Raw genomic sequence first — 24,056 nt, forward strand, 5'->3', positions numbered from 1 at the left:
GCCAAAGTTAGAGGCTTAACGGACTGAGCACCCAGGTGCCTCCACACATTTTATTTTAAAGGTTGGGGGCAGAGGGTTGAGGTAAAAAGATCTGGGGGGAAAAACATGCAAAAGAGAAATTGTCTCCAACTCAGTCTGGGCAAAAGGGCTTTGTTTTTGTCTTGCATACTGTAATTCATAGGGGAAATTATCATTCTGGGATAATTCTGGGAGAAACTATCATTCCTAATAAAATTTTAAAATGGCTTTAACTGATAAAGACTTACTCTAGAAACTAGTCGTTCCCCCACCTTGATGCCTGTTAGATATACTCTCCTTTTTGTAGCTAGCCAAAAATGACTAGGTAATCCTTCTTTTTCCCTTTTATAAAGTCTTTTCCCTGAGTGAAAAGCACCTGGGTGGCTCCGTCAGTTAAGCAGCGTCCGACTTCAGCTCAGGTCATGATCTCACGGTTTGTGAGTTCGAGCCCCATGTCAGGCTCTGTGCTGACAGCTCAGAGCCTGGAGCCTGTTTCAGATTCTGTGTCTCCTTCTCTCTCTGCCCCTCCCCTGCTCATACTCTGTCTCTTTTTCTCTCTCTCTCAAAAATAAATATTTTAAAAAAATAGAAAAAGCTACCTGTTGGCATTATTGTTTTCCAGAAGACCCCTTTCAGCAACATTTTCTTTAAGCCCAGGGGCAGGGCAAATACAGATTTCTCTTTTGTTTTACTGTCCAGAATGGGGAACTGGACTCCAAGAGAGATTTTTGTGTGTGTGGTAAAAAAAACAAAGAATATGAGATCTACCCTCTTGACAAACTTTTAGATGTACAGCACAGTCCTTTTAACTGGGTGCACATTGTTATACGGCAGATCTCTAGAGCCTTGTCATCTTGCATGACTGAAACTTTGTACCTACTCAACGACAACTCCCCATCTCTCCACCTCTCCCAGGCCTGGCAACCAATCATTCTACTTGTTTTTCTATGTGTTTGACTATTTTAAATACCTCATATGAGTGGAATCTTGCAGTATTTATCCTTCCATGACTGGCTTATTTCTGTTAGCCTAATGCCCTCAGGGTTCATCCATGTTGTAGCTTATGATACAATTTCCTTCCTTTTTTAAAAAAAAGTATGTATGTATGTACTACATTTTTTTATTCCTTTACCTTTAAAAAAATTTTTTAATGTTTAGTTTTGAGAGAGACAGAGAGACAGAGCATGAGTGGGGGAGGGGCAAAGAGAGAAATTGAGAGAGAGAGAGACAGAATCCGAAGCAGGGGCCAAGCTCTGAGCTGTCAGCACAGAGCCCAACGCGGGGCTCAAACCCATGAACTATGAGGTTACAACCTGAGCTGAAGTTGGGCGCTTAACCGACCAAGCTACCCAGATGCCCCACATCCCTTTATCTTTTAATTGACATTAGATTGTTTCTGACTCTTGGCTATTGTGAATAATGCTGCAATGAACATGGGAGTGTAGACATCTCTAGAAATCCTGGTGTTAGTTGTTGTGATAAATGTCCAGATGTGGCATTGCTGGATCATATGTTGTTTCTCTTTTTGGTATTTTGAGGAAACTCAGCACTGTTTCCCACAGTGGCTGCACCATTTTACATTCCCACCAACAGTGCACAGGATTCCAGTATCTCCATGTCTTTGTGCCAATACTGGCTATTTACTGTCGTCATCGTCATCGTTGTTGTTTTATAATAGACATCCTAACAGATACGAGGTGTTGTCTTATTGTGGTTTGGACTTGCATTTCCCTGATGATCAGTGATGTTGAGCATCTTTTCATGTACCTGTTGACCATTTATTTATATGTCTCTTTTGGAGACAGGGCTATTAAAGTCCTTTGTCCATTTTTTTGCTATTGAGTTGTGGGCGTTCCTTATAGATTTGGGATATTAACCTCTTACCTAGCAAGTGTTTATTAAATATTTTTTTCTCCGATTCCTTAGGCTGCCTTTTCACTTTGTTGTTTGTTTCCTTTGCTGCACAAAAGCTTTTGAATTTGATGTAGTTCCACTTGTCTGTTTGGAGTCATATTCAAGGAATCTTGCTAAGACCAACCTTATGAAGCTTTTCCCCTATGTTTTCTTCTAGGAGTTTTATAGTTTCATGTCTCACATTTAAGCCTCTAATACATTTTGAGTTGATTTTTGTGTACGGTGTAAGATTAGGGTCCAATTTCACTCTTTTACATGTGGATATCTGGTTTTCCCAGCATCCTTTGTTGAAGAGACCATCCTTTCCCCATTGTGTGGTCTTGGCTCACCGTTGAGAACCATATATGCACGGGTTTATTTCTGGGCTCTCTGTTCTGTTCCCTTGGTCTAGGTGCCTGTCTTTACGCTAGTACTATACTATTTTGATTACTGTAATTTGGAAATATGGTTTCACGTCAGGTAGTCTGTCCCCTGCTTTGTTCTCTTTCTCAAGAATGTTTTAACTATTTGAGTCCTTTGTGGTTCCATATGAATCTTAGACTTGTTTTTTTCTATTTCTGCAAAAAATGCCACTGGAATTGCATTGAATCTGTAGTTCACTTTGGGTAGTATGGACATTTTTAACAATATTAAGTCTTCTAGTCCATGAAGTCAGTTTACTTGTCTTTTATTTCAGCAGTATTTTGTAGCTGTCCATATACAAGTCTTTCACCTCCTTGGTTAAGTTTATTCCTAATTGATTCTTTCTGATGCTATTATAAATAGGATTGTTTTCTCAATTTCCTTTTTGGATTATTTGCTTTAGTGTATGGAAACACAACTGATTTTTGTATATCAACTTTGCATCCTGCAGCTTAGCCAAATTTGTGTATTAGTTGTAAATAGGCTGTGTGTGTGTGTGTGTATGAGAGAGAGAGAGATATCTTTAGGGTTTTCTTCATATAAGATCATGTCATCTGTGAACAGAGATACTTCTATGCCTTCCTTTCCAGTTTGGGTGCCTTTATTTCTTATTCCTACCTAATTGGTCAGCTAAGACTTTAGGACTATGTTGAATAGAAGTGGTCAGAATAAGCATCCTTGCTGGCATTATAGACTTAAAAATTTTTCTTCTTATAATATGAGATTGGAAAGAGTAACGGGAATGTTTAATTTTACACCTTTTTAGAAGTTACCTTTTAACTTGATGATGCACTAGAGAGACAGGAGGGAAGCAAAGACAATGTTTTGAATCAAGATATGTTCACGTTCAAGAAAACACTGACCATGAAGAGAGTCCAAAATTGTAACCCGAGTATAAAATTTATTTCTTCACGACAAACACAACATAAATGTGAGTCAAATGGAAAGAGTCTGCAGCCTAATTCACACTGGCTTAGTTATAATAAAAGTTATATCAGAGAAAACTCTTAAGAATACAAGGACTGTGGAAAAGCCTTCAAAAACAAGTTTTGTCTCATTAGACATTAAAAAAAAAAAAAGCTTTGGCTGCACTGAATGTGGGAAAGCCTTCTAAAAGCAATCTTGTGTCGTTAGACATGAAGGAAAGCATACAAGGGGGAAAAAACCTTTGAATGCAGTGACTGTGGGAAAGCCCTTAACAGTAAGGGACACTTTATAGCCGATCAAAAAATTCATAGTGGAGAGAGGCCCTTTGTGTGTAGTGATTGTGGGAAGTCATTTATGTACGAAGTACAACTGGTGGTCCACCAGAGACTTCCAGAGACTTCCAGAGACTTCGCACCGGAGAGAAGCCTTACGAGTGCCATGAGCGCGGGAAGTCATTCACTCGGAACTCTTCCTTTCCCCAACATGTGAAATCTCATACGCTCAAGAGCTTGATGTAAGGAATGTGGAAAAACCTTCAAGTACAGTTCATCCCTTTATAAACATTCTAGATTTCTTTTTTTTTTTTTAAAGTTTTATTTATTTCTGAGAGAGAGCAAGAGAGACAGCATGAGCAGGGGAGAGTCAGAGAGAGAGGGAGATACAGAATCTGAAGCAGGCTCCAGGCTCTGAGCTGTCAGCACAGAGCTCAATGCAGGGCTCAAACCCACGAACCGTGAGATCATGACTTGAGCCAAAGTCAGATGCGTAACCAACTAAGCCACCCAGGTGCCCCTATAAACATTCTAGATTTCATACAGGAGAGAAACTCTACAGATACAGAGAATGTGGCAAGGCCTTCGCACACTCCTCAGTGCTTGTCCTGCATCAGAGGATTCATCCAGGCGAGAGATCCCCGGGTGTACTACCTGTGAAAAGCCCTCATCAAGAAGTCACATCTCCCTAGAAATTACTCTCCCACAGCAGAGCGACAAAACGGATGTAGTGCGTGTGGGAGATGTTTTAACCGGAAGACACATCCCCCTCTCCTCAGAGAATGCCTAAAAACATGGAAGCTTTGTGAATGTGGGAAAACGTGTAGTTAGCCTCTTCAAAAAGCAGCAAAGAATCCATCATGAGAAAAAAAAACACAAAAAACAAAAAGCCACAATTGGACGAATGTGGAAAAGCGTGTTCTGAAATTCATACTCTGTAAGTGGTACTGCTAATTTTATTGAGAAGATTACAGAAGATTTTGAGTTATAAGTTGAGAGTTTTGCTGCATAGCATAAAACTGAGGAGGTTGTAAACAATTTAAAACTCAGGGCATCAAGCTGACTATAATTACATATGTGTATTGCCCCAATTTATGATTTTTTACACAAGTTATATAAGTGCATTGCTTAAGAAATTTGTATAACCATAGGTTTGAAATCTGTGATGCACATTATACAAAATTCTATCTGTTACGGTGATAGTTGCACAGCACTGTGATGGTACTTAATGCCATGAATTACACACTTTAAATGGTTGAAATAGTACATTTTATGGTGTGTATATTTTATTGCAAGAAAAAATATAGAAATAAAACTTAAAACCAAAATCATGTCTGGTAAAATGTCTGGTAAACACCATCATTGTCTCTTCAAATCTAAAATCACCACATGCAGAATTGCGAATCATAAGTGAAATCACATGGCTTATTATGTAGAATGAAGTTCAATCCTAAAAACTTCATCTCTAACTATTTCTTGGCACCTGTGAATAGTAGTGGCAGTTGTTACTGAGCCTTCTGGAGCCTCCTTTTAAATAATAGAAGGTCAGAGATGGCAATGAAGTCTTGTACTGCCTCTGCTGAGCTGAGGACATCAGGTAATATGTTTTCTTGTCTATGCAGAACACCAAAGCATGTGTGTGCATGTGTGTATGTGTGTATTTAATCCTGATTAACTGGATATTGAAAAAGGAAATTAGCTGTGTTTTGTAATACTCTAAGCACTGAGTACAGGAAGAGAGTCATTTCTTCAGGTAAATAGTCATGTAAATAAAAACCATCCTGTTTTGCGGGCATAGCTACCTTAGTGGGAATAAACCTAGCTCAAGCAGCATATAACTGGGGTACTTTGTTTAGAAAACTTAGGCATCATGACACTCTGCAGAAACTTCTGGAAGAAAATTGTTACTTTTTTGTTGTGGAAACTGATTCAGAGATACCTCAGGCCTGTTTGGAAGTTTCCAGGTGACTAGCACAGGTGTCCAATCAAGCTCTTAGAAAAGCTTTTCTGCTTTCTTGAGCTGCTTAGCAGCTCTTGAATAGTTTGACATTATGTAAATTTTGTTTTCCCTTTAGAAACACGTGAACCAACAGTGATTTAAGTGAAGATTAACAAAAAAAAATTTTTTTAATGTTTGTTTATTTTTGAGACAGAGAGAGACAGAGCATGGGCAGGGGAGGAGTAGAGAGAGAGGAGACACAGAATCTGAAGCAGCTCCCGGCTCTGGGCTGTCAGCACACAGCCTGATGCGGGGCTCGAACCCAAAACCACAGGATCATGACCTGAGCTGAAGTTGGATGCTTAACCGACTGAGCCACCCAGGTGCCCCCTAAATGAAAATTTTTTATTTCAGCTTAAGTGTTGCTTGATAATGTAAAAAAAGTCTTTAAGCCTTTCAGTGGTTATGAGGCTTAGGTACAGAGAGCATTGAGCTTGAACCTACGTTCACCAAATCAGGCTTTCTCTTGCAAGCAAAGTTTTTGGATTAAATGTGTGAACTCGGAATTGTTTTAATCTCACAAGCATTTTTGCAGGGCGATGATGGGTGAAGACTTACTATACCTGAGTGACTTCTGAATATCCATCAGATCTAAGTGAAGCCATGTCTCACAAAGTTTCCAACACCTAGACTCCACGCTAATTAAACAGGCAGCCACTCTGGACCTCTTGGCAAACCACAGAGGTGTATATGTAAACTAGTTATAAACTCAGGGAGTTTTTCTCAAGTTCACCTGCCTTGTCTCTCATTTCCTCTTTAAAGCTGTCACTTCACTTTATTTAACATTACTCTTCCCCTCCTAGTTCTTTCTCAGCTCCCGTCCTTAGCAGTAATAGCATCTGAACAAATCCAAACTTAAGACAGCAAGAAGACTCCCTTAGGGGTGTGGAGTGTGTCATTGCCACTAGAAGGATGTGAGACCCCTCAGAGACGTCTTGTGCATCAGGGTGGCTATCTGAGGACAAGGAGCCTGGGAGTGTTACTTGACATTATGGCCTGAGCTCCATGAACTAAACTCCTTTTCTTAAATGCTGGAATTAATAGAGTAAAAGAATTAGCTAAGTATGAACCAAAATCAAAGAGGTGTTTGAAAAGTTCCAACAAAAAAAATTTTTTTTCTACTTAAGCCAAGTCATTGTCAGGCACTGAAAGTCATGAATCCCACTAATTCTAATGCATTTCATGGGGCAGGAGCTCATGTTTGAGAAGGAGAAACTGGGCCCCACTGTGGTACATAATAGGGAAGTGCATAAATTAGCGACATTTTGAGATTAATTGTGAGGTGTGCAGAACATCACATCCACTAATCAAGTATGCAAATTATGTTTAAGTAAAATGGAGTGAACCTAAGATTCTTTTTTAAAACATCATGTTTATTTTTTATTGAATTAAATAGGGTTACAAGGAGCACTAGGTATTTATACTGAATTAGAAGACTCATCTAAGGGGCGCCTGGGTGGCTTAGTTGGTTGAGCGTCCGACTTCGGCTCAGGTCATGATTTTGCAGTTCGTGGGTTCGAGCCCTGCATCAGGCACTGTACTGACAGCAAGCTCAGAGCCTGGAGCCTGTTTCAGATTCTGTGTCTCCCTCTCTCTCTGACCCCCCCCCCCCCCCCCCCCCCCCCCCCCCCCCCCCCCCCGGCTCATGCTGCCTCTATCTCAGAAAATAAATAAAGCATTAAACAAAAAAAAATTTTTTTTTAAGTTTTCTCCGGCTGTGTGTGGGGAATAGACACTAGGGATGGCAAGAGGGCAAACAGGGAGACCAGGTTAGAGGCAGTTGCCCCAGAGTCTGGACAACAGATGATGGTGTCTTGGACTAGGGCGTTGGGAGTGGAGATGCTCCTCTGGGGGCTAGCCCGTGTCGGCCAGACCAATTGCGGAAGCAATGTGTTCAAGAGGGTAGAACCACTGTCCATCTGGATCATTGCTATGGTCTGGGTTTTTGTGTCCTCTCAAAATTCCTATGTTGAAAACTTCATGCCCAAAGTGATGGCATTAGGAGGTGAGGCCTTGGGAAGGTGATTAGGTCATGAAGGCAGCGACTTCATGGTTGGGATTAGTGCCCTTAGGAACAAGACCCCATAGAGTTCCCTAGCCCCTCCTGCCGTGTGAGGATATAAGAAGTCTGCCAGCCTGAAGAAGGTCCTCTTGACCATGCTCGCACCCTGATCTCAGACTTCCAACCTTCAGAACCATGGGAGATTTCTGTGGCTATAGGCTACCCAGTCTGTGGCATTTGGTTACAGCAGCCTTAATGGACTATGTCACTGAAAGACCACACGGAAAAGAAGCTGTCCACCACCACAGACCACCTGCCTTGTACTGTGAAATGAGGAAATAAGGAACTTCTAGTTTGGCTGAGCCAATGCATTAGGAAGTCTATTTGTGACAGAAGTTTAGTTCCCTATAACTGACATAGGGGTTGTCACTGAAATATAGGTACTGGAGATAATGCAGGTTCAGTTCCAAACTGCTGCAATAAAGCAAATCAAATTTTTCTGGTTTCCCAGTGCATATAAAAACCATGTTACACTATATAAGCATGTATATGTGTGTATACACCATGTATATTATAGTCTATTAAGTGTGTAGTAGCATTATGTCTAACAATATACATACCTTAATTGAAAAATGCTGCGTAGGCACTCTCAACAATACCCAAAACATGGGAAAGAGCCTAAGTGTCCATCAGCTGATGAATGGATCAAGAAGATGTGGTTAATCTATACAATGGAATACTGCATGGCAATGAGAAAGAATGAAATCTGGCCATTGTGTAGCAACCTGGATGGAACTCGAGGGTGTTATGCTGAGTGAAATAAGTCAGGCAGAGAAGGACAGATACCATATGTTTGCACGTATAGGAGGATTAGGAGGAACCTAAGGGAGGACCGTGGGGGAGAAGGGGAAAAAATAGTTGGGGAGAGGGAAGGAGGCAAACCATGAGAGACTCTTGAATGCTGAGAACAAACTGAGGGCTGATGGGAGTGGGGGAGAGGGGAAGGGGGGTGATGGGCATGGACGAGGGCAATTGTTGGGATGAGCACTGGGTGTTATATGGAAACCAACTTGACAATAAACTGTTTAAGAAAAAAAAACAAAACGAAAAATGCTGCTTGGGGTGCCTGGGTGGCTCAGTCGGTTAAGCTTCCAACTCTTGATTTTAACTCAGGTCATGGTCTTATGGTTTATGAGATTGAGCCCTGCGTTAGGCTCCATGCTGACAGCACAGAGTCTGCTTGGGATTCTCTCCCTTTCTTTCTGTCCCTCTCCCGGCTCATACATACTCTCTTGCTCACTCAAAGTAAATAAACAAACTTTTAAAAAATTCTTAAAAATGCTAATAGTCATCTGAGATTTCAGCGAATGGTAATCACTGATCATAAATTACCATAGCAAATATAATAATGAGAAAGTTTGTGAAATTAACATGAAGTGTCAGAGACATGAGAAGTGCACAGAGGATAATTGGGGCCATTTTAGAGGCTGCCTGCATACTGAACATTATAATTTCTGGGAGCAGAGAGAAGAGAAACATGACAAAGTGTGCACTGGCTCTTAAAAGATTCGTTTTAAAAGTGGCATACACCACTACTCATATTTTGTGGCCAAACAGGCCGCACTGTCACCACTAAATTCCAAGGGATGAGAAACTGCAGGTCTACCACATACTGGAAAGAAGAGGGAATCCAGAATATTTGTGCCTAGTACAGTCACAGGTGCAGAACATGATGTTAACTGGGATTTGTCCTTTAGCCCAGGATGGAAACTAGGATTAAGAGGTGAGGCATCAAGTACCCTATGATGTAAAAAGAGCCATAAATAACCGGGCCAGACAAACCTCTCCACTTCCAGGACTTACTAAAAGCTGACCAAACAGCCTTCTGCATCCTCAACCATTTTCCCAGACCTGACAAATCCCCACAGCCTCAAATAGCTACAAGATTAGAGGGGGTGGGGATGGTGTAATAGGGTCCCCTCCCTAAAGAAAGAAAGAAAGAAAAAAAGAACATCTCAAGGCAACCTTGCTATTTGCATATGTGACACTATCCCTCACGACCTTGAAACATGAGACCACTTAATCGGACTGCATGTTTGTGTGTTACCATATTTGGGACACAAGGAAGTAAAAAAATATATAAAAAACCATGCCACGTGGTGTTCGGGGCTCAGTTCTTTGGATATGAACCTAACTGAGTGAGGCCGGCTGGAATAAAGTTGCTTCCTGGAAAGAAAAGCCTCGGTGTCACGACTCAGTGTGAGAATCCGGTGTCACGACTCTGTGTGAGAATCCTGCTACACTGCGAACTAGCAGCCATGAATCAGCCTTGGAGAAGAAGCCCCCTGCCGCGCCCCCTAACCCCCCACCCCCAGGGTTTTGCTCCAAAAATCAAGTGAGGAAGTTTCCAAGAGATTCCACATGGAGACTGGGGTCGCTTGTAAGAAGGAGATTGGAAGCTTGTAAAGAATCAGGAATGAGGAGGGGCGGCCCAATGGACATCAATTATGTGCACTGGCTGGGGGCAGCTGAAGAGCCCAAGGGTTTAGCAAGGGTCACCCTAGGCGGGGCTACACAGCAGAAAACCGTACTGGAAGGAGAGCCGCACACTCTGGTCCCTGGCAACCCTGAGAATACCTGCCGGCCCAGAGAAGCCTGTGCGGTGACATTCCAGATAGGACCACCGGCCAAAGGAGAGGCACCAGTATCCCCAACTCTTAGCCCCAACCCCTAAGTAGCCAGACTCTCAAGTGCGAGGCGTGGGCCCCGAGGTCGGCAGTGTGGTGCAGCTCCCACGTCGAAGGAGGGAGGCCGTTCTTCCATTGTAGGATCCCAGGAACTGAAATTTAACGACTTTCAGGTGCGCCTGGGTGGCTCCAACGGGTAAGCAGCTGAGTTGGGCTCAGGTCGTGATCTCAGGTTTGTGAGTTCGAGCCTCCCATTGGGCTCTCTGCTGTCCACGCAGAGCCCTCTTCAGATCCTCTGTCCCTTCCCTGATGGCTCTCTCCTCTCTCTCTCTCTCTAATAAACATTTTTTAAAAAGTGACTTTCCTACCCCCACCCCCGCACCGGCAGGGCCGGCCGAGAAACCTCTGCAGGCCCTGGGACCACGCAGGTGGATCACCGGGTGTCGGGAGCAGCACTGAGGCGGTGCGCCGCAGGGTCTTGTGGGAGATGCCCCGGGCTTCCCCTGGCGCAGGCGCAGTGCTGCCCGGTGACTGGCTTGGCTTGGCTCAGGCATCGGCTGCCTGTGAGTCTGGGCTGCCCTTCCCCGTAGCCTGCGGTTACTCGCGGAGAGCCTGGGGCTCACGGGGGCACCCTGGGTCAGCAGAAAGATGGAGATCAGAGGGCCAGAGTGCGGGTGCGATGGAGGGACTTCAACCTCCAAATCAGGGGCCCCGGGAGGGATGGCCCTGAAAAGAGTATGATGCTGAAATTTGGCCGTGGAGGGTGGGAACCTTCCAGGTATTTTAAAGCACTCCAGCTGGCTCTGCTCATCTCCGGTGGGGGTTAGTGTCATCTGCTGCCTGAATGGCTCCAGAACCCCTTTCTCCTTCCAGCTCCCCAGTTTGGCTCCACAGCCCTGTGCCGGCCGCTCTGGCTCTGAGCGTCCCCCAGGCCTGGCCCGTGATCCTGCGTCTGCCCACAGAGTAGTGAGCCCCTGGGGCCTCCCCTCTTTGGTGCCTCAGGTCGCCTGCTTTGCCATTCCTATGTCCAGTGTCCCTAGCCCAAGTTCCTGCAGCTATGTATCCTGAGAGGTGCTTAGCGTTAACTTTGAGCCTGGCTGGGTTTCCGGAGTCTCTTGCTGGAGGGCACAGAGCTTTGGAGCCCAGGAGAAAGATGCCAGCCGAGGACAAGCTGTAGGAGCCAGCTTGTCCTGAGCCAGTAGGAGCAAGCCATGCTGTAATGAATGAAGGCCGCAGCTCCACAGCAGCTGGAACTCATCCTTGAGGGGACACCTGTGACCTGAGCCCTGCCAAAACTGAGCCAACACTGAGGCCTCTCCTCCCCGGAGGAGGCCGGGGTTTTGGAGCTGCTGGGGCTGCAAGGGTTGGGTCACATGGTCACTTGCAGAGAACAAGGAGAGACTGGAGGTTTTGACTTAGAACAGAGGAAAGACGACTTAGATGGTGAACAGTCTGCAATGTGGACAAAAGAAGGCAACATAGGGCAGGATGGTTGAGGGAATGGTTCAAACAAGGCAGAAACAATGGCCACTCACTCTGGGAGCTGCAAGGAAGGCTTGGTGTCTCATGGTTCCTTTCTCCTCCTTAACTCCCTCTTTAACTCCCTGACCTTGCCCAGGAGGAAGAAGAGATGACCAATTCCCAGGTGAGATGTGATTTTCCTTTTTTCAGTCCTGACTCTTGAGGAAAAACAGAAGTTCCTCTTTCTTACTTAGGAAAGGAGAGGAAACCTTTATGGAGCACTTACTACATGCTACATAACACTCAACACTGACTTTTCTTTTAATTCTCACAATAGGTGTGAGAAGTGGATATTATTCCCATTTTACCGATGTATCAACTGGCTCTGTGAGGCTTAGAGATTTCTCAAGTTCACGAAGCTATTAAATGGGGAAGCCAGGATTCATCTCTAGGTCCCTTGTCTCTGCTGTACATGTTGTCAATGGGCTGGTCTTCTCATCCATGGACTGGGCATAAATTGTCCACATCCAAAGGGCTGGGTCTAATCAGTGAAATGAAGGACTCCAAAGAGAATGCCCGTTTCTGGCATGATGCCCTCCTTTTAAGTTTCTTAAGTTTCTCTTCTCTAACATGTTGCATCTTCATTTATCCACTTAGTTATAGCGCTCTTTTTATTTGTAAGAGCGTGACAAATTGACTTAGATACAGTTCTTCAAAGTATGTGGTTTCTTTGAGGGAGACTAATATATAAATGTATAAAGTAGTGATTACTACTCATGTATACATTAAATAAAATGACAGAAGCTATATCTAAGTTCAGTGGTGTCAGTGTGAGAGAAGGGTGCTTGAGGAAGACTTCCTGAAGGAGGAGAGCTTTTGTTTCTTAAAGAGAAGATTTGAGTATATGAACTTCCATACCTCTTTCAAGTCTTTACTTTTTTTGTTGTTGATAATTGTTTTATAGCCTAATATATGATCAATTTTTACAGCGTTTTATGTGTACTTGAGTAAAATACTCATTCTCTAATGTTAGGTACCGATGTCTATAGGTGTTTATTTATTTTTGTTTGCTTGACTCATCAATAATTAAGGGAAAAAATGTGTGGAATTTCTTTGAGTAGTAGGTATGTCAGTTTCTCTGTACAGTATTTACACTTAAAAAATGTAATTCATGGATATTTTAAGAAGCATATACAAATTTAGAGTTGTGATATCTTCATGGAGAATTGGATTTTTTAAAATCTCTATGTAGTGACCTTTTTTTGTCACTAGTAATGCTTTCTGTGTAGAAATCTACTTTGTTTGATATTAATATAGCTATTCCAGCTTTCTTTTGGTAGCTATTTGCCTGGTTTATCTTTTCCCACACTTTCAACTGATTCATGACCTTATGCTTTAGGTATATCTCTTGTTAACTATTTATTTATTTTGAGAGAGAGAGTTCACACATGAGTTGGGGAGGGGGCAGAGAAAGAGAATCTCAAGCAGGCTCTGCCCTGGCATCACAGAGCCTGAGTCAGGGCTTGAACCCATGAACCATGAAACCATGACCTGAGTTGAAATCAAGAGTCAGGTGCATAACCAACTGAGCAACTCAGGCATCCCTCTTGTTAACAGTTTACGGCTGAATTCTGCCTTCCCCTCCTCATTCTGATCATCTCTGCTTTTTTAAATGGCAAGTTGGGTCTATTTACATTTAGTGTAGTTATTGATATGCTTGATGTGTTTATACTACCTTAAATTTTAATTTTATTTATCCATTTTTTGTTTTTTTCCTTCTTTGTTACCTTTTTTTATATATTGCTTTTTTTTTTTAAGTGGCAAGTGTTTTTTTTCTGCCTCTCATTTTAAGTTTATAACCTATGTCTGTTCTTTTCGTGATTATCCTTGAAATTTTACCATGTATTTGCAAGTCTCCACTTATTTATTTATTTATTTTTTACAAATAGTTTATTGTCAAATTACTTTCCACATAACACTCAGTGCTCATCCCCACAAGTGTCCTCCTCCATGCCCATCCCCCCTCCCCCCCACATCCATCAGTCCTCAGTTTTTGTCAGCATTCAAGAGTCTCTCATGGTTTGCCTCTCCCTTTCCCCCACCATTTCCGCCCTTCTTCTCCCCCTTGTTCCTCCGTCAAGTTCCTCCTAATCCTCCTATACGTGCAAACATATATTTGTCCTTCTCTGCCTGACTTATTTCGCTCAGCATAACACCCTCAAGGTCCATCCATGTTGCAAGTCTCCATTTAAATAACTTCCAGGGGTGCCTGGATGGCTCAGTTGGTTAAGCATCTAACTCATGATTTTGGCTCAGGTCATGATCTCAGGATTGTGAGGTTGGGCTCTCTGCTGAGTGTGGAGCCTGGTTAAGATTCTCTCTCTCCTTCTGTCTCTGCCCCTTCCCTGCTCTCCCCCTCTCTCCCTCTCTCTCCCTCTCTCCCTCTCCCTTTCCCTCTCTCTCTCTCTCTCTGTCTCTCAAAAAAGTAAGAAACAACTTTGAGAATATTGAAGAGACTTTAAAACTCTTTACTACTGATTGTTTTATCACTTGACTTATAAGCTATTATTTTCTGCATTTTGATTCTGTTCTTTTAATTTAATAAATTAGATATTATTAGAACTATTATTTTATACAGTGTTTGTCTGGATTTACATACATATTTATCACTTGTTTGCTTGCCATTCCTTTTTAGCCTGTTGGGATCAATTTTCTTTTTCCTCAGTCCATTCTTTAGAAGTTTCTTTTTTTTTTTTTTAAGTTTATTTATTTTGAGAGAGAAAGAGAGAGAGCACAGGAAAGGGGTAGAGAGAAAGAGAGAGACAGAATCCCAAGCAGGCTCTGAACTGTCAGTGCAGAGCCCAACACAGGGCTCCATCTCACTAACTGTGAGATCATGACCTGAGCTGAAATCAGGAGTCAGGTGCTTAACTGAGCCACCCAGGTCCCCCTAGAAGTTCCTTTTTAATGCCTCTTTAGATGTTCAGTTTGTTATTTTTTCACAGTTGCATGTTATTTCCAGATAATTTCTTTGCTTGATCATTTTATAATTGCATTTATTTTTTCAAATCATTTATGTATTGCTGCTCTGATTCTGTATCTGGTGGTTTAAATATCTATAGTTGTTGGTAGTCTAAATTTGTTTTCTGCTGACACTCACCTCTGGTGACTTTAATTGTGAGCTCACTGATTGATCTTAATATATATGAGTCCTATGGGAGATTTTCCTCCAGAGAGAATTTGCTTCTATTTCTGGTAGTAGCTTAGAGGATGCTACTAATATGGGATGAGTCCAGTTCCTTAGAGTCAGTCTAAACTCCCCAGCCTGCAGCTGTGTCGCATAGTAGTGTTGCTGTTGGCATCTCTGTGTCGGACAAACCTATGCCTTCCAGCTGCCTGCCACTCTAATTTTGGCCTAGTCTGTGGTTTTGTTACATTTTTCATTTTCAATTGTTGGGAAAAAGAATAGTCCTTCTTCATTGTTTCTAGTTAGGTGAAATTCCTTGTTTTAGTAAAATGGTGTTATTGACCTGTAGAACTCACAAATATTTTTTTAAAATTTAAATCCAATTTAGTTAACACGTAGTGTAATAATGATTTCAGGAATAGAATTTAGTGATTTATCACTTACATATAATACCCATTGCTCATCCCAACAGGTATCCTTTTTTTTTTTTTAACATTTATTTAATTTTTGAGACAGAGAGACAGAGCATGAGCAGGGGAGGGGCAGAGACAGAAAGAGACACAGAATCTGAAGCAGCTCCAGGCTCTGAGCTGTCAGCATAGAGCCCAACACAGGGGTTCAAACCCACAAGCCGTGAGATCATGACCTGATCTGAAGTTGGACACTTAACCAACTGAACCACCGAGGTGCCCCACCAGTGTCCTCCTTAATGTCCTTTGCCCATTTAGCCCCTCCCCCACCCAATACCCCTCCAGTAACCCTCAGTTTGTTTTCTGTATTTAAGAGTCTCTTATGGTGTGTCTCCCTCCCTGTTTTTATATTATTTTTGCTTTTCTTCCCTTATTTTCTTCCCTTATGTTTTGTATCTTAAGTTCCACATGAGTGAAATCATATTTATCTTTCTCTGACTGACTAATTTTGCTTAGCATAATACACTCTAGTTCCATTCACATTGTTGCAAATGGCAAGATTTCATTTTTTTGATCATTGAGTAATATTCCATTATATATATATACTACATCTTCTTTATCCATTCATCAGTTGATGAACACTTGGGCTCTTTCCATAATTTGGCTGTTGTTGATAGCACTGCTATAAACATTGAGGTGCATGTGCCCCTTCAAAACAGCACACCTGTATCCCTTGGATAAAATGCCTAGTAGTGCCATTTCTGGGTTGGAGGGTAGTTCTATTTTTAATTTTTTTTTTTCTGTTTTCCCAGAGTGCCTGCACCAGTTTGCATTCCCATAAGCAGTGCAAAAGTGTTCCTCTTTTCTCCGCATCCTTGTCAACATCTGTTGCTGCCTGAATTGTTAACTTTAGCCATTTTGACAGGTATGAGGTGATATCTCATTGTGGCTTTGATTTGTAATTCCCTGATGATGAGTGATGTTGAGCATTTTTTCATGTGTCTTTTGGCCATCTGGATGTCTTTTTTGGAAAAATGTCTATGCAAGTCTTTTGCCCATTTCTTCATTGGATTATTTGTGTTTTGGGTGTTAAGTTTGATAAGTGCTTTATAGATTTTGGATACTAACCCTTTATCTGATATGTCATTTGTAAATATCTTCTCCCATTCCATTGGTTGCCTTTTAGTTTTGCTGATTATTTCCTTCATGGTGCAGAAGCTTTTTATCTTGATGACGTCCTGGTAGTTCATTTTTGCTTTTGTTTCCCTTGCCTCTGGAGACATGTCAGATAAGAAGTTGCTGCAGCCGAGGTGAAGGAGGTTGTTGCCTGTTTTCTCCTCTAGGACTTTAATGACTTCCTATCTTTTATGTTTAGGTCTTTCATACATTTTGAGTTTATTTTTGTGTATGGTGTAAGAAAGTGATCCAAGTTTATTCTTTGGCATGTCGCTGTCCAGTTTTCCCAGCACCATTTGCTGAAGAGACTATCTTTTTTCCATTGTATGTTCTTTCCTACTTTGTCTAAGATTAGTTGGCCATATGTTTGTGGGTCCATTTCTGGGTTCTCTATTCTGTTCCATTGATTTATGTGTATGTTTTTGTGCCAGTACCATACTGTCTTGATGATTAGTGCTTTGTAATACAGCTTGAAGTCTGGAATTGGGATGCCTCCAGCTTTGGTTTTCTTTTTAGGATTGCTTTGCCTATTTGGGATCTTTTCTGGTTCCATACTAATTTTAGGATTGTTTCTTCTAACTCTGTGAAGAATGCTGGTGTTATTTTGATAGGGATTGCATTCAGTGTGGAGATTGCTTTGGGTAGTATCAACATTTTAACAATATTTGGTCTTTCAATCCATGAGCACAGAATGTTTTTCCATTTTTTAATGTCTTCCTCAATTTCTTTCATAGCTTTCTATAGTTTTCAGTGTATAGATTTTGCACCTCTTTGGATAGGTTTATTCCTAGGTATTTTAGGGTGAACTTACAAATATTTTTACATCTGGCTTAGTATTTTCAACTTCACTAGTAATCCAAAAAATGTTAATTATAATATAATGAAATGGCATTTTTGCCACTTGTCAAATTGGCAGATAATGTGTTTTTTAATAAGGTTTTTAAAAAATTTTATTTATTTGAGAGAAAGTCCGCACACATAAGTGCGAGAGGGGCTGAGAAAGAGGGAGAGAGAGAATCCTAAGTAGGCTCTGTGATGACGTACGGCTTGAACTTACAAACCATGATCATGACCTGAACTGAAATCCAGAGTTGGATGTTTAGCCAACTGAGCCACCCAGGCACCCCCAGGTATGTGTTTTTTGAAAACACTTTCTAGTAGACTGAAACTGTCAAATACTTTTAAATTAAATATCTTTTTGCTACTAACTTTTTGGAGTGCTTTTGGAAATATGTGTCAGAAGTCTTTAAAGTGCCTGTATCTCTGACCTAGCAATTCTACTTCTAGGAATTTACCCAAAGAAAAAAGTTGAAATGCTCATGCTGTCTCTCTGTCTCTCTCAGAAATAAATAAAAACATTAAAAAATAAATAAATAAATAACAATGTAACCATAATGTGAACCACTCTGTAGCTACTAACAAGGTATAGAAGAATAGTTACTAACAAGGGAAGATGTCCATGATATTTAAAATTTTTTAATGTTTTATTTATTTCTGGAGAGAGTGAGAGAGAGAGAGAGAGAGAGAGAGTGACCCTCCAGGGGAGGGTCAGAGAGAGAGGCAGACACAGAATCCAAAGCAGGCTCCAGGTTCTGAGCTAGCTGTCAGCACAGAGCCCGACGTGGGGCTTGAACCCAGAACCACGAGATCATGACCTGAGCCGAAGTTGGACGCTAAACCGACTCAGCCACCCAGGCGCCCCCATGATATTTTAAGAGAAAAATATTTTTAAGCTGTAAAGAATATTCCCAGTTTAAAAAAATCTACATATATATATGCCAAAATATAAATAGCAGTTGTTTTGGAACAAGGTAATTATGTATTTTGTATTTTTTTCTGTAGTTTTCTCTTATTTTCTATAGCACTTTTGTTATCAGAAAAAAATAGCAAATGAAATGTGACTCCCTTTTAGGGGGCAGGGCATTATTAGAGATGTTTGTTGTTTTATTATCAAGTTTTCTTACTATATATGAATAGTAATATATTAGTACATACCCTAGTGGGGGAAGGGTCATAATTTAAGTTGTCTAGCCTAGAATACAAGTTAGTACTCTGCCAAACTAGTGGGATACATCTGTAGTTATATATACATATATATATGTATATTTATATATATGTATATATAAAAAGATATATATATAAAGAGATATGTATGTGTGTATATATACATATTTATATATAAAGAGATATATATAAAGAGAGTATGCAGAGAAAAAAAATCCCCAACCAAGTGGTAGTACAGCTATATTGCACAGACATTCTAGAAACAAGGAATATGAAGAAGAATCAGAGGTTGTACTTTCTTTACATAAGATCAAACAGATCAGAGACTTAGAGTATATATTTATATCAGCGGTTAATTTATGTGTGCCAGCACAACTCACTGTGTGTAGGATCCTTATAAATATGAGGCATTTCAATACTGCCAGTGATTTTTCCACATAGTTGGTAGTGTATAGCTGTATATACACTTGATGTTGCTGTTTCTTTAACAGCTGAAATAAAACCTAGGGCTGGGCATTAAAAACTGTGGTTTTAGGGGCGCCTTGGTGGCTCAGGTAAGCGTCTGCTTCAGCTCAGGTCATGAGCTCATAGTTTGAGAGTTTGAGCCCCACATGAGGCTCTGTACTAACAGTCAGAGCCCAGAGCCTGCTTCAGATTCTGTGTCTCCCTTGTTCTCTATGCCTCCCCCATTCATGCTGTCTCTCAAAAATAAATAAATGTAAAAAAAACCAAAACTGTGGTTTTAGGCATTTATAATGATACATCTCTATTATATTTGGGAATAAATTTTTAAAAATGTAACTGATGGGATTATTCATTATTGATGAAGAACAAATACAATATTATTTCTGTAAATTTGTAAAAGAAACTCTTTAACAAATATTGTCAATCTCCCGATATTAAAGACCAAGTCAAAATATTAGCATTGTTTCCATATTCAAGACCAACTTGAATATTTTCATTTTTACAAGCAGTTCCCAAAAGCTTCTCATAATAATTGAGAATGGGTGATAATTGGGGCACCTGGGTGGCTCAGTTGGTTGAGCATCCAACTTTGGTTCAAGTCATGTTCTCAGGGTTCGTGAGTTCGAGCCCTGCATTGAGTTGCTGCTTTCAGTGCAAGGCCTACTTTGGATCCTCTGTTCCTCTCTCTCTCTCTGCACCTCCCACACTCACACTTGCTCTCTCTCAAAAATAAATGTACATTAAAAAAGAAAGAAAGAAAATGAGTGCCACTGTATGAACACACCTAATTATTGGGAATTTATTTTGATCAACTGTGTTTCTGAATTTGCTATATCTTTGGATGTAGCAATTTTGCATTAATTCACTGCATTATAACAAATGACTTATATAGGAAATAATTTTGTGATGATTGAGAACAGAATTAAGACAGGGGCTGGTTATCTAGAACCTAAGTCTTACATATGTCTTATTAACTTAAAACTACCAGCAAAAAATTGGTTTATTCAAGTATAACAGAGAATTGCAACTAGGGACAAGCAAGCTAAGGCAAAGTCATAGTCAAGTCTGTAGAACAAAGGAGAGGAATACTCTTGTACAGGGGGGGGGGGGGGGTTGGGAGGGCTCTTTTGTTATAAACAAAAAGTCCATTGGAGTAAAGTGGGTATTTGGAGTATAGTGGCTTTTATTATTTTATTTAAAAAAAATTTTTTTATATTTAAAAAAAAAGGGGGGGGCGCCTGGGTGGCTTAGTCGGTTAAGGTTAAGCGTCCGACTTTCGCTTAGGTCATGATCTCACGGTTCGTGGGTTCGAGCCCCGCGTCGGGCTCTGTGCTGACTGCCAGCTCAGAGCCTGGAGCCTGTTTCAGTCTGTGACTCCCTCTCTCTCTGACCCTCCCCTGCTCACGCTGTCTCTCTCTCTCTCTCCTAGAAATAAATAAAAATATTTAAAAAAAATTTTTTTTAATTTAAAAATTTTTTTTATTTATTTCTGAGAGAGGCAGCATGAGCAGGGGAGGGTCAGAGAGAGGGGGAGACACAGAATCTGAAGCAGGCTCCGGGCTCTGAGCTGTGAGCACAGAGCCCGACGCGGGGCTTGAGCCCATGAACCGTGAGATCATGACCTGAGCCGAGGTTGGACGCTTAACCAACTGAACCACCCAGGCACCCCTATAGTGGCTTTTTTTAAAAAGTTTGTTTATTTTGAGAGAGAGAGAGAGAGAGAGAGCGAGCATGTGAGTGCGTGAGTGAGCACGTGTGCAGCAGGGGAGGGGCAGAGAGAGAAGGAGAGAGAGAAAATCCGAATCAGGCTCCCTGCTGTCAGTGCAGAGCCTGATGTGAGGCTCGATCTCATGAACTGTGAGATCATGGCCTGAGCCCAAATCAATAGCCAGGCACTTAACTGACTGAGCCACCCAGATGCCCCATATGGTGGCTTTTCATTGGCTGAATTGTGACAGCCTTTCTTTTGCTGGGCTATTGTCAGGGAAGGAGGAAACCTTTCTTCCTCTTGCTGGGATAGCGAAGAGGTAAAGTAGTGTGGACTTGCAAGGTACAGGTGCCTCTCCTGTTGGGTCTGCTGTTGACCTGTTGGTAGTGTGTGAGAGCTCCCCCTGCTGGCCTCCTGACTCCAGTCTAAGCAAGGTTTCCCTTATTAATTTTCAGTCTTTAAGTCACATATAATATATAGTCCTAGAAAATGAGTTATGATTATTAATACACTGAGTATTAGTGATGTTGATGTTTGAATTTCAAGACTGACAAATCATTAGTGAAGTATTTTAATCTTTACAAAAGGCATTGAATTTCATTCTTAAGAGTCTTCCTACAGTACAACTTAATCTTTCTTCATAGAACCATAATAAATACAAATAAGCACACTAAAAGATGTATCACATCCTTATTCATATTGGTTGTTATGTAGTAATTGGGAAGAAAAGCAGTAGCTTTTCATTAATCCCATAAAATGATTTTCAGTTCATAGGATACATGCTTGTCTATTGTCCAAACTGCCACTTCTTATCAAGGGCATTTTAATACTTAGCCACTCTATTTGGGTATGAATGCAGCTATGTTTACAGTTAGTAGTTAGTCTATAAGATAGTTCAAGAATCCACAAGTTTGCGTGAAAATAGGAATGATAGGGGTGCCTGGGTGGCTCACTTGGGTAAGCATCCGACTTCGGCTCAGGTCATGATCTCAGGATTCGTGAGTTCGAGCCCCACATTGGGCTCTGTGCTGACAGCTCAGAGCCCAGAGCCTGCTTCAGATTCTGTGTCTCTCTTTCTGCCCCTCCCCTGCTCTCACTCTGTCTCTCTTTCCCTCAAAATAAATAAACATTTAAAAATTAAAAAATAGGAATGATATGTTGCTAGTCAAATAAAAAAGTATGTATTTTGTGAAAATGGGGGTCAAAAGATTGTCAATATGATTAGAAGGGTTTCAGACTTCTAAGCAAGTAGCTGTTGTTTTTAAAAAAATTATCATTGCATATTGATATGTTATTCTCATTTTGGTTTATATTTTCTCTGATTATTTCAGAGAAATAGTTCCTAGACCACTGTTCCTTTAGAAGGGTTTTAAAATTGGGCATTTATTTTCTTTTTTCTTTCTTTTAATTGAAGTATAGTTGACACAGAAGTTTATTTTATTAAATGTTGTTTTTGCCATCCTGTGAGATGATCCCATAAAATTTCCTTTCTCACTTGCTATGATTACATAAGTAATAGATTTTTCTAATGCCAACTGTCCAAATATTCAAAATGCTCCTTAACCAGAAGGAATTTATTGAGGGATATTTGGTAGCTCACAGAATCTCTTCAAAGGCCAGAAAGACAGGCCTGGAAGCCACACAATTTGGAACGATGCTCAAGTCACACAGCTGGACCATCCCAATGGAGTGACCACTGCTGGGCAGACGCTTAGTTTGCACTGCTGACCCAGGGCTACAAACACCACCTCTAGAACATTTGCTTCTACTGCTTCTGTAACTGGATGCTTCTGCTGCCATCCTTACTCTTCCCAGCCATTAGCTTCTGAATTAAAGACTTGTGCAAGTACCCTTGCTGGGTGACCGAGCTACAAGGGATGCTGGCAAGCAAGTATCTGGCTTTTCTCTTGAGGACACACAGATTCATAAGGTGAAAAATTCCTTAGACGTAGGGTGTTTAAAGTTTCTGGGTTGCCAAAAAGAATAATAGATCAAGGAATCATTCGACGTGTTTAATAATAAATGTATCTGTTAGCATGCCTAATTAGGTAGGGTTCAGTGAACTTAATGTTGAGCTCTAGCTTTGAAATGAAATGGAAGCTGGCTGTGTAGATAAGTAAATATATGAAAAATATGGACGTCTTCAAGTATGTATCTAAAACAGATATAACACTATGGGTCTGTGTATAGTTGTGGGGAGTGAGGGAAAGGGGACCGGTTAAGGCTGAAGCACAAGTTTTGGGCAGCCGGGTGAATGGTGAAATCTTCACTGTGATAAGGAACAGAGGAGATGGAGTGTGTGTGTGTGTGTGTGTGTGTGTGTGTGTGTGTGTGTGTAGGGGGAGTTAGAAGACACTTTGAAGTACCTATGGGACATCCAATTAAAGAAGTCTAGAAGAAAGTTAGATATCAAGGTCTGAGACAGATCCAGGGTAAAGATACAAATTTATGAGTTGTAACCATGGATGTGGTGATTAAAGTCATGGGCTTGGTTAAGCCAGTATGTGACAAAAGAAGAAAAAGAAGGTAACTAAAGAAAAACCTTGAACACAACTATTTAAACTATTTAAGGCTGGTCACAACAAGAGGGGCCAGAGTAGAGGTTATGCTGCAGGAAGGCAAGATGGTATAGACCAGTTAGGAGGCAGAGGTGAGATGGTGGCTCAGAAAAGTGGTGTCAGCAGAGAGAAGAGAGATCTTTACAAAGATTTAGTGATGGAGCAGGTGTGAGATATGACATAGAGGAAGTAAATGATGATGCCTCTTTTGCTGACTTGAACATCTGAGTGGGGGAGGTGTGGTTTCGTGAGTTAGGGGATGTGGGGAGAGAAGCAGGTCTGGAAAGGGAGATAAAGTCAGAACTGAGCTGGTTGATTTAGATGGCTTTGAAACATCCAAGTGGATCTTTATTTCGTTTGGTAGATCTTTATCGATTACCTTTATCGATGCTTAAAGATCTATCAAATAAATCTCACACTGGATGTTCATCATGTAGATAATAGGGTCTGAAACTCTAGGTCTGGCTTGAGGTCTTGGCTGCCAAAGTGCATTTGAGATTTGCCAGCATTTGAATGGCATTTGAAGCTGTCAGGATAGATGAAATCACATAGGGAGAGTGAGAAGGCGGCTTGGGAACCCCAACATTGATGAATAGAAAAAGAGATTGAGAAAGAGTGATCAGAGAGTCAGGAGAAAAGCTGGGTTACTCTAATATCCGAGGTCTAGGAGGGGAGAGTTTTGAGGAAGACCATGTGGAAAACAGGGCCAAATAATGCAAAGTCAAACATAAAAAAGATTGAAAACTTTCCATTGGATTTATTAGCAAGGGAGTCATTAATTATCTTGATGAGGATGAATTTCTAGAATTGGGAATGTTAGATCAAAGGATATGCTTGATAGATACTGCCAAATTGTTTTCCAAAGA

At 41.1% G+C, this 24,056-nt stretch overlaps 1 pseudogene; it reads left to right on the plus strand.

Annotated features, from left to right (window-relative positions):
• The first annotated feature begins 3,002 nt into the window (after positions 1-3,002).
• LOC120247855 overlaps positions 3,003-24,056 on the plus strand; it is a 34,705-nt pseudogene continuing 13,651 nt past the window's right edge.

The sequence above is a fragment of the Hyaena hyaena genome, unplaced genomic scaffold (assembly GCF_003009895.1).
Source record: "Hyaena hyaena isolate Hyena2069 unplaced genomic scaffold, ASM300989v1 scaffold_551, whole genome shotgun sequence".
NCBI lineage: Eukaryota > Metazoa > Chordata > Mammalia > Carnivora > Hyaenidae > Hyaena > Hyaena hyaena.